Below are 7,728 nucleotides of genomic sequence, written 5' to 3'. Positions count from 1 at the left end.
CAGTTCCTCAAAGTAACAACAAATCTTACGCATGTCAAAATAAATTCTAACCAACCCTCCACAAAACACAAAATATTAAACATATCAAAAATAAACTCCATCCATTTCATAGCCGTATTATACTTATAGACAGACTTCACTTTGAACATAATTAGGCAAAAGAAATTCCAGATCCTAAAGGATGCTCCAATATATAGAAATAAATCAACCCAAAAAAAAAAAAAGAAATATCACGCAAATTTACAACAGTTTCATTAGTGGCTTTTCCATTGGACATCTGCACAAAACTTTACCGATATTGACTAAATGTCGAAAAAACAGAGGTGTGTAATTCTGTTTTTTTAAAATCAAATGCGATGATGATTAAATATGGTGTTATTTACAGATATTCATTATTATATTATTATCTCTATCCTGAACTAAATTAAAAAATGATTGGGTTTCCTGCACCATGTTTCTTTTAAAACTCTTCTTCTCTTGTTGTAACGTACATCAACATCCATTTTTTTTTAATTCACCTGATTCTAGTTGCGGAAAAAGGTCTTTCCATTGCAGTTTTGTGTGATATACCATTTGTGCTACGCCTGAAAAACCACCTCTTGCCAGCGAAAAAACTTTCAATTGAAAAATGAGAGTCTTGGCAAAATTGTCATTTTTCCATCAGGTAAATTTTTATGTACAAGTTATATTAACGCAATTTGAGGGTCAATGAAAAAGTGACTTTGTTGACTCTTCAACAACACCTCAATGTCTGAAAAGGAACAGGAGGAAGTGGAGCCCACATTGTCCCGCCCTAATTCCACATGACAGGACATGAAGTCATGAAGTGAATATTTTATTTTCAGAATCCAAATGCGTTATTAGTGTCAGAGGTAAATGTTTGCTACAGTTGCTCCATTCAAGTCTAATAATAATGTTTTTCAGGTTGAAAGCAGCAGAGGAGTGTTTCCGACAGGCCAAGGAAAAGGCTTCGTACAGCGTCAAACCCAAACACGCCTCTGGCATCGTAAGTGGTCCTCATGTCTGTCCACCGTCCACTTCTGTTCAGTCCGTCATTACAACCACAGCTGGAGCAGTCATCAGTTTTCAAACCTTTACGATGTTTCCTTTTTTTCTACAGAAAGCCAAGCTCGGGATGAAGATCTGACTGGGTGGACTCATTTCCCAGACTTTTGGCACCAGCAGTGAGTCACGTAAAACCACCGGGGAAACGGAACTAAAGACAATGCAAACATGAGTGACAGATCTGTGCAGCTGAGCCCACAGTGGACGTCGGAACATCTCCATTGACTTGTGTTTTTGCTGTTTGTTCAGTTCGTTGCCTTACATTACAGGACTCAAGCGAGCGCTTCATTCCAGAATCACACCGACGCACGGTTTCAGGAAATCAGTCGAGTGTTTTCATGATCACCACGGCTCATACTCAGCCCTATGCTTCTACCAGAGCACACAGAAGGAACACACTACTTCTACTGCATTACAATCAATATACTGGACAGAAAAAAACACACTGACGGCACCAAGAACAATAACCTGACACAGTATTATATTACTAGTTTATATAGAGCAATGCATCCATAAGGTTTACACATATAGAACCACTGCAATAACCTGAGAGTGGATTAAAGGGGTTCGATGTAGTATTTATGTTCCAAAGTCCAAACCACAAACACCAGTACCAAGAAAACCACCAACAAACATGTTTCCACACACTGAACACATCTGTATTATTATTATGGTATGTAAGTCATTTATCAGACCGGGGAGTGGTTTGTTTACCTGCTTAACTAGTGTATTTTTCTCATTTCTAGTCCAAATATCTCATCGCACTTAAAATAAAACAATCACCTGAAGAGTAACTTTTCAGTAGTCGCTTTTCCATTGGACATCTGCACAAAACTTTACCGATACTTACAAAATGTTGAAAAAAACAAAAGTGCGTAATGTCAGTTTTTCCATTAAATCACAAATGCGTTGATTTGTTTATTTATTATCGCGAGATGACACGAGAAGTCATTCCATAAACATGGCAACAAACGCAAATATGGTGTTGATTTACAGAAATATTCATTATTATTAATATTACCCCTCTATCTCGCACTGAATTAAAAAATGATTGGGTTTCCTGGTGTGTCCACATAGCGACAGTGTTTCTTTTAAAACTCTTCTTCTTCACTTGTAACGTCCATCAACATCCATTCTTTTTATTCATGTGATTCTATCGTTTCGGTAAAAGGTCTTTCCATTGCAGTTTTGCGTGATATACCATTTGCGCTACACCTGAAAACTCACCTCTTGCCAGCGCAAAAACTTTTAATAGAAAAACTACAGTTTTGCCGAAATTGTTGTTTTTCCATTAGGTAAATTTTTATCCGTAAGTTATATTCATGCAATTCGAGGGTCAATGGGAAAGTGACTAGTGAGATGTAAGAACTGATTTTTAGACAATAGATCTGGAAAATCTTATTTCAGGAAATCTAACCAAGATAATTTTCACTTGTTCCATTCACAGATTTTTTTTTTTTGCTTAATTTCAGCAAAGAAATCTGCCAACGGAACAAGTGAAAATTATCTTGGTAAGATTTTTTGAAATCAGATTTTCCAGATCTATTGTCTAAAAATAAGTTCTTGTATCTCACTGAAAAATTACTTTTTAGGTGATTATGTTATTTTTTTGTATTTATCTTTTTTTTTTTGTCAGTCAGAGTTATCCTATCAGCATTTTACATCATGTATATAACTTCTATATATGTAAAGAAAAATAAACAAAAAACAAAAACATACTCATACAGGGGAGCATTGACAGAATAGTAAAAAAAAATATACACAGTAACCTAAAATAGATTTAAAGGGAGATAACAAGGATTATGTCTTATTTTAAGTGTGATGAGTGATAAGTCTCAGAATCAAACTGACCCGTGTAGAAAGAAACTCTGACATTTAACCATCCAACTCCATTCTGTTCATTTACAGCTGAGTCCAGTAGAGGAAACAACAGCTTCTGTTTGTATCATTTCTTTTCTTTGACTCTAAAAGTTGCTGATTACAGTTCTTATCCCAACATTCTAATGATAAGTTTCACTAAGAACTGGTAACAAAGCTGTTTCTTTTCAGTTCTCATCCTTTACTCAGCCTTGGCGTTAGTTTTCGTCACCATGTTAGACCGACAGAGTGACTCCCTACTCCCTCTAGTGGTTACATAAATCCACCAAACGGTCACTGTAAATAAATTCACTTCATATTTCTACAATCCAATACATGACATCTTTAGCAGAACTTCACAGATATTTAATCTAAACTCCCTAATCATAATTTTAGATCATTTTTAAAACATTTTAAAGCAGAAATATTACATTTAACCCCTTTAAAACAAGTGACAACTCAACAGCAACAGCCATGAGAACAGAACATCTACTGAATCCAACCATTCTGGAACCAGGACTCAATGAGAATGTCAACACACATGCCTTGTGCTTTAGTGCGGAGTTCAATTCTGGTTAACGGAGGGCTATTGTTGTTGTTTTTTTTCTTTGTTAGGGCGTTTTCACACACAGTACTTGAGTCTGTATCCGAGTCCGTTGGACCCCAAAGTCCGCTTACTTTTATCCACGTGAATGCAAACGTTCCATGCTCGAGTACTGTACCTGAGTCCAGTTGAGAAGGTGGTCCTGGGTACGGACTGCGTGGACTCCAGTACGATATGTTGCCGTGTGAATGCGATCCGTGCCCGAGACTGGACGTAACCTAATCACCATTCGGACAATGGAAGCAGGTTAAGCACCACGAGACCACAGACGAAGCTCCTGTCATCTCCTGAAAAAGCCTCGGATCTGTGCGACACGGGTTCGTCTTACCGACCGAACCGTTCGGTGATATATCAGAGACAACGAAGGTCGCTCTGCTTCTCTTTGCCTCAAACTGGCTAACGGACAGAAAAGTAGAGCCTGTCCTGCCACCGCTGTAGACGAAGGCCATTTCTCAATACCAAGAATGCAGAGTACAGTCTTGCAAACTCGGCGAGTACAGTCCCGCGAACATACTTCCCAAGAACGCAAGTCTATCTGTAATTGGAACTTGTGAACTTTCCTTCCTGTCTCCGTTGTTTTTCACTCATCAGCTCCAGAACGTATTTACCTCAAATCACCACAATGTCATTCGATTTGATTTCAGTACATTTGTACAAGTATTTACATGTCACTTACACATTTTGTATATTTTTCAAAACTCTAATACATTTTGTCGGTTCAGCCGGGCACAGCCGCCCGGGTTCCACTTGAGCTGGCACATACTGCATCTTGGGCATTATTTCCCAGTCAAGTCTACACGAGTCACCAACCAGTGCATCCTTGGTTTAAGCTAGCTGACAAGAATAACATTCAGGTATTCCATGCGTTCTTGGTTAATGTGAACTTGCAACTGGAACGTACTTGGGCTGTGACTGATGATGTTTCACGAGAACAGAAAAACAGACGAACGCATATTGAGAAACGGTCGTTGTCTCCTGAAAAAGTCTTGGATCCATGCAGCACGGGCTTGCCTTATCAACCGAACTGCTTGGTGATTTATCAGGGACAACGAAGGTCGCTCTCAAATACCGTGTTTCCATTTTGTGGTACCGGCTCAGCTTGACTCGGATCAACTCGACCCTACTCGGCCTTTTTGCGTTTCCATTACGAAAAAGGACCTGGAATCTGGTACCCAGTACTAGTTTTTTGGTATCACCTCCACCGAGGTTCCAGGACTGGAGACCAGATACTAAAACATGACGTGTAAACACTGCAGACCACTGATTGGTCAGAGTCATCTCTGTGACCCGCCGTTTTACAAAAAACAGATGCAGAAGTTGACAGTAAATGTAGCGGTCGGTTAATCCACATGATGACAGCCTGTAAAACTACACCATTCAGTCGGGATTCAGTCTTTGGTGGCCGACCAAAAAATTCAGCATGAATTTGACAAGACAACACGCAATGAGCGAGTTTATCAGTGACTCTCTGAGCAGACGACACAGAAGTAACATGCCGCATCGCTATGACGACCAGGTACTGTAAAGTCGGTAGTATCCTGTAATGGAAACGGTCTCCAGGAATAGGTCGAGTCGAGCCGGTTCCACATAGTGGAAACGCGGCAAAACTGGCTAACAGATAGAAAAGTGGTGCCTGTCCTGCCGCCATCGTAGACGAATGAACAGAACAGTCGCTCGGTTGATGATGTTAGGGTTTGTCTTCTTCTGACTTTCACATTTGTTGGATAGCGACAGAATTTGTTCCACACTTCTACCTACTGTTTGGGCCCTTGAACACCCGTTTGTACTCGGTCACTTGTGTACGCAATATCTGTATGAAAGGTGTGACGTACCCCAGTACAGTCTGGACTGGAGTACACAGTGTGAAAACGCCCTTGGTGTCTTTGCTCAGCGTCGGCTCAGCTCAGTGAATGGACCGGCTCTGATCAGCAGTACTTCGGACTCTGGTTCTCAGTAACAGAACTGTGTAGAAACATGGACGTCGGTGGACATGCAGTATGTGTACTTTCTTTACATGGACTCTCACATTTCCACAGTACTGTTTTAACCCTAGATCCTCACGGTCCAATCAGACGTAGCCTCTCAGTAGGAGACGTACGCATCTGTACAGCTGAATGTCACCGTAAAAACACACAAATGTCATTTTACTGTTCGTTCAATAATCCGTCATATCATCGCAGGTACCAGTGGATGGTTTTCACTACTGAGGGCTACGCGACGACACAAAGGACATGTACAGCTCATCCAGTTCCACCTTTATCCATGGAAAGTAATAAACTGTTTTAAAAGAAATGTTGCGAGACACATTTTGTGTTTCTTACGTTGATGTCCTCTCCTGTTTTGGCTAGCATGATAGTCCACACAGGAACCATTTCATGTGCAATAACTGTTTGTAGACGTAAATGAGCAGGATGCATGGGGCGTGGGAGTGTAATGTAATTTATGTAAAATAAAGAGCATTGATTCTGCGTTCTTTGGGTTTTGGAGTATTTTCATAACAGGATAAAGTGGACTGATGAACGGTCACTGCTGCTAGTGAAGGTCAGTATGATTGGTCTGTTTTGATGATGTACACTTTATTATTTGTTTTTTTACTTGTCAATACTTAGGAATATTTACATACAGAATAGAATTCAGTTAAAGGTAAAATATACAACAGTTCTTCACGTTTGGCCCAGAGGTTTGTGAATTTGTGTGTGTTTTACCCTGAGTTTTGTCTCTCAGACATGTGTTTATATAAGCATAATAAGCTGAATTCTGCTTTTATAAAATTCTGTCTGTATGATGCTGTTATTGGCTAAACCCAGTATTTCACCAGTGGTGTTCTACCTGACTTAATTTATCTTTTAATATCAATTTTATACCATCACCAAACATTATCTGTAAATGCTTTTATAAAAAAAGTGACATAATTTTTGCTTAAATTATAAATGTCAGTTAAACTGTGTGAATGATAAACTGAGCCATAATACTGATAAAATTGCAACAATTTTTCTTATGAAATTTCAGGTTGTTTGGGTTATTGATATTTTTAAAGGATTGTTTGTAGATGTAAACATTTCCTTCGTGCAATTTTATTTTTTTCACCGAAAACATACAGAAAAGTTTGGAGTTGACATTATTTATAGGTTTTATGACAGTATTTTACTGGTCTGACCCATATCAGGCTGAATGTGGAACCTGAACCAAAATGAGCTTGACAAAATGAGCTTTCATTATTTTACATAAAGAAACAAACAAAACAAAAAAAAAGTGATTTTGTGGGTTATTACAATGTTAACGCTGCAAAACACTCATTTGAAAATATTCAGACTGACGTTAACTTCAACCCTATAACGCCAAATGTATCATATTTGATCCATGAGTTTTGAAGCCCTCTACATGATCAGTGTGATATTTTTTTTCTGGAAAAACCTGATGTATACAATCCACTAGGGGGAGGAGTTCATTCACCAGAGGCCTTTCCAGTGACACTACAAGACTGACATTAATGAGGAAGGAGGAAGAACTGGGACCACTTAGGAAAGGAATCACCAATTTGTTAGACATGTTTTGTTTGTTCAAAAATAATATTTGAACATTGAGACCTGATGGATTAAATATGATACAAAATACATGGAAACTGATATTTGGAAAAAAAAACAAAAAGTTTTTGGTTGTTCAGAAGGACCAATAAAGGCTCCAGTTTCAAAGAACTGGAATTTTCTGTCAATGATGGAATGGTTCAGGCTTTACAGGGTTAACTAATTTCCCATTTTAAAACATATATTTGATCAGTGAAGTTCTTTGTGAAAATTATTTTGGTAAGATTTCTTGAGATCAGATTTTCCAGATCTATTGTCTAAAAAAACCAATCATCTCTTATATCTCACTGAAAAGTTCCTCTTTAGGTGATTCTGTCTTATTTTAAGTGTGATGAAATATTTGGACTAGAAATGAGAAAAATACACGTGGGAATACTTAGATTTTTGCAGTGAACATCAATGATTGACATTAAATCTTCAGCGGTATAGCAGTGAACTTTTTTAACACACATTAAATACATAAATAAACTAATAAACAAGTGTCTCTGCCCATATTCCTACCATGTAAATACTGGATTAACAGGAAACTGATGATCGACCATATTCAAGGACATAAACACAAGTCAAACTGTTAATTAACAACCTCATAAAGACAATTCATGAGGATATTAAGTGAAA

Source organism: Sphaeramia orbicularis, chromosome 19 (assembly GCF_902148855.1).
Source record: "Sphaeramia orbicularis chromosome 19, fSphaOr1.1, whole genome shotgun sequence".
Taxonomy (NCBI): Eukaryota; Metazoa; Chordata; class Actinopteri; order Kurtiformes; family Apogonidae; genus Sphaeramia; species Sphaeramia orbicularis.
The sequence above is the reverse complement of the archived record's forward strand: the minus strand, read 5'-3'. Positions refer to the sequence as shown.